This window comes from Chelon labrosus (genome assembly GCF_963514085.1).
Source record: "Chelon labrosus genome assembly, chromosome: 5".
NCBI classification, from domain to species: Eukaryota; Metazoa; Chordata; class Actinopteri; order Mugiliformes; family Mugilidae; genus Chelon; species Chelon labrosus.
Window position 1 is genome coordinate 2,297,506 of NC_140341.1, and position 4,521 is coordinate 2,302,026.

Below are 4,521 nucleotides of genomic sequence, written 5' to 3' on the forward strand. Positions count from 1 at the left end.
AAGATGGAGGAAAACCTCCTCCTCCTTCTCCTTCATCTCTTTCTTCCCCTCTTCATTCCTTCTCCTTTCTCTCTTCTTCCATCATCTTCTATTATATTTCCATCAGATTCTTCTCCTCCTCTCTCCTCTTCATTATCTGTGTCCTGGTTGTCCTCCTTCTGCCTCAGTTTTCTTCTTCTCCTCTTTCCCATTCTCCTTATTTTGCTATGTCCTTGTCCTCCTGTTTCTTCCTCCTATTTCTTCTTCCTACTCCTATTCCTTACTCCTCCTTTTCCTTCTCCTTCTTCTGTTCTTCTCATCTTTTTTCTTTGCCCCCTTCCTCCTCTTCTTCTTCTTCTTCTCCTTCTCCTTCTCTCCTTTCCCTCTTCATTTTTCTCCTCCTTTCTCTCCTCTTCCATCTTCTTGTCTTATATCTCCATCAGATTATTCTCCTCTTCTCCCCTCCTTAATTTTCTATCCTTGTCCTTCTTGTCCTTTCCCTTCTCTTATTTCTTATTCCTTCTCCCTCTTTCATCTTCTTTCTCCTCAACTCCACCTTCTTCCCTTCTCAACCTTGTATTCGTCCTTTCTTCTTCTTCTTCTGTTCTATTCCCAGTAGATGTGATGTTCCTCCTGTCTCATGTTATCCGGTCTCCATGGTAACGTGTTGATCCATGTAAACACAGACACTGATCGTCGGCCCTAAATCCTTTAGTAATTTATTAGCAACAGTTCTGGTTGTAACATCTAACCCTGAAGTCACACGGTTAATTAGCACCTCGTTAGCTTGTTAGCTCGTTAGCTCGTTAGCCGGTAGATAAAACCCCACAGTAATATGTTAGCATGTTAGCATCCTCCCATGCTTCCAGAAAACTCTTTTAAAGACCGACCAGATGAGTTCATGAAGGATTTCTCATCAATATCCGTTCATGTAGCTGCAGCTGTTTCTACTTCCTGTTTTTATCTCCTTCCTTATGACAGCTCAGATGCCAAATTCATTCACCAGGTTTTGATTTTAATTTCTTTTTAAATGTGGTTCAAAGTTTCTGTTGATATCAATCAGAGGGAAGAACTTCCTTCCTGTGCCCCCCCACTCCCCCCAACGGCCTCCATCAGAGACACTTCAGAGGACAGTGAACAGTCTGAAACCGATCCATGTCTTGACATGTCTTGCTCAAAGGTCACCCGGCAGAGCCCAGGTCTGTCGGTTTGGTCTGAACTGCTGTTGCATTTAAAATAAATGAGAGAAATCAGTCTGGAGTCAAACTGGAGTTCTTACAAACGTCTTGGTTGATTTGAAGCCCAGAGGTTTTCCATCGCCGTCGTACGCTCTGCTTTCAGCTCATTCATTTTCTGAGTAGTCGATTAATTGTTTGGTTAAAACCATAAATAATTAACTTCCTCCATTAAACTTTTTATTCAAACATGACTTAAGTCCAGAACGTTTATTTTCCACCACCACTGGTGAGGAGAATCAGAGGGAACATCATTCAGGATAAATATGTGAGCAGTTAATATTAATATGCAACATTGACATGGAAGAAATACAGATGAGTTTCTAATAACTCACAGAGGTTGATTCTACTGTGTTTTTATTGTGGGGGTCGTTGTCATGACTTGAGGAGATGATCCACATTTTAGAACAAGCTGTAACGTCTCCCACTCACTGAGAGCAAAGAACAATCTCTGTTAATAACATTCAGTAAAAGTAAATTAAAGACACCGGTTATTATTGAAGAAATACAATTGAAATTTACATTTACTTGCCAGTTCATTAGGTACACCAGTGAATGCATTCTAATATAAAATAACTACACTAGGAAGCAGTGGACAGTCAGTCAAGAGTCAGGACTAAACCAGTTCACCTTGATGGTGCACACACTGCTTTTGTATTAACTTAATTAAATTCTGTCTGAGAAGTTATGTTCCTGACTGCTGAGGCCTGACAGCTTTATCATGGTGTCGACTGTAGAGGTCCACTATTTGATAGATCCCAGCTCTCAGGTGTGGTGACCTGAAATCAATCCAGCCCAGTCCCAGAAAACACCCCTATCTGCTGTATAGCTCCCTCTATGGATGGAAGTGGGACACAGTAGTTAGTAGATGGTCTGCCTTCTCCCTTCCACCACCCTGTGGCCAGGGACAGAGTGACAGCCTCCTGGCTCGATTGCTGTGGAATATCTGGTAACCATCACAACAACAGACATCCAATAAATGGTATCAGTTATGAAGAGCTGGACAGCACCAGGCCCTGACATGATCCAGGCCTACTGGCTAAAGAAGCTACCTGCTCTCCATCAGCACCTGGTAGCACAAATGAACCAGCTGCTAAAAGATGGGAACCACCCTGAATGGCTGACTGTAGGCTGTATCCTACTACGGCTGATAACTTGGCTATGTACAACATGGAAGGTCCTGTCAGGCCTCATCATAGCCGATACCAGTGTTGTGCCTGAACGCGTTCATTGAACGATAGTTCATGAACTCGTTCATATTTTGGGCGAACGTGAACTGAACGTACTGTATTACTGCCTGATGAACGTTACTGTGAACTCGTTCATTCTGGTGTCTGTGAACGGCACGCTCTCTCAGTTATAGGGTGCCAGATTTCTATAGAGCCTTCCAGGCGAAACCCCGGCTAAAACACACCGTAAACAGGCCTTAATATGTAGCGGAATAAACACCCAATCTGGCAACGCCAGCCACCAGTGTCGTAGCCTAGCGCCGCATGCGTCATCAAAACAAAATGCAGCGTGGAAGCCACAGCAGCATGGAGGCGACAAAGTATGATCACTTAAGTCAGTTTTATGACAAGGTGGTCGGTGAGGATGATGGGAGCAATCTTACATTTATGTGCAAACTGTGCCCGCCGGCTTTCAGAAAGAAAATCCGCACGTCAGTAACATCCACAGCAAATCTAAAACGGCATATTGAACTAAAGCACACGGCTAGCCTCTCAAGGTATGCGCAAGCAACTAAAAAAACAAAAGACAGTCAGGACAAATCCTCATCCTCGACCCAAATTCCAGTAACAGCGTACAGTAGTGGGTCCATTGTCATCTCCCAGCCGCAGCTGGACAACCTGCCAGATTCCAGTATTCCTTTTTACTGTACTGAGTAAAGGATTCCAGTATTCCTTTTTACTGTAGGCTACTGAAATGGAATTTGAAATGGAAATTTATTAAAATAATAAAAAAAAACATTTGTCTGTGGTTCTATATGGGCTATGGCAATAATTGAGCAATATATGGAAAAAAAGAACTGAACTAGTTCATTTTTTGGAACTGTGAACTTAGTTCAAAATTTTGAATTATGAACTATAAAATGAACTAGTTCATTTTAAAATTTGTGAACTGAGGTTTGAACTAGTTCACGTAGAAAGTGAACTTTCCCAACACTGGCCGATACCATGAGTAGGGACATGGCTCCATACATGAGCAGAGCAGAGGATGTGGTAAGAACACCAGGGAAGCAAAGGACCATCTACTGGTGGATAAAGCAGTCACCTGAGACCAGACAGACCAACCTGTGCACCACCTGGATCAACTAGAAGACTGGACTCATGGATCCCTGGAACACTTGAAGCTGTAGAACATCAATAAGACTCTAAGGGCCTCCATCAAGGACTCAACGGGGCCGTGGAAGACAACGCTAGAGGACAACTTTAAACCATGTCACCATCAAGTACAGCATATACCAAGGAGATGCTCCATCACTGCTGCTGTGCTGCATTGGCCTGAAACCCCTCAGTGAGATCATTACCAAGAGAGGGTATGGAGACCCTCTAAGGCAGGGGTTCTCAACGTTACTCAGGCCAAGGACTCCCAAACTGACTGTGTTAAAAAAAAATGTGTTTTATATTAAACTGGGCCTAGTGCCATGTATTAATGTACCTTGTTATTGTGCATTCTATACTGAACTGTTCAAACAACAGAGGTTAATGTAGGGACCTTAAAAATATGAGGATGTAAGGAAGAGTGGAGTGGAGTTTTGTTTCTGAGTAAATCAAGACTACGTGTCCCAGAATCCTTTGCTTTATTGTTGTTTTTCCTTTTTCCTGTAGAAGGAGCCAATAGGCGCGTTCGACTTGTCTGCGCCTGTCTGAGTCTGACTTGCTTACGTCAGCGTGATCTTACGCCGACTGTAGGGGTGGAGCATAAAACGGCTGCAGACAAGTCGGACACGGTCAACTTCGTGTAAACAATGGCGGATCTCGCGGTGTTTGCATTCGTTGTTGCCGACGAAATAGAACCTTTGGAGTTACCGGAATTTATACCCGTGTTACAACAAGCATGCTGCATGCAAAGGATTGTGAATAGCAGCAAATCTACTGAATAAGGATTAAGTAGCATAGTGCTTTGGTCTCCAATCTTGGCGAAAATGAACTGCTGATTAGGCTACTGATTTGAATATTTACTTTTACACCCAAAGTCGTTTAGCACCTGTAACTCAACCATGGAACAAATTCACAGAAAGATATTGAGATGGAGATTAAATGCCATTTGTTTTCATTTTTAGACAGACAGGTGTGAAGAAGAACCC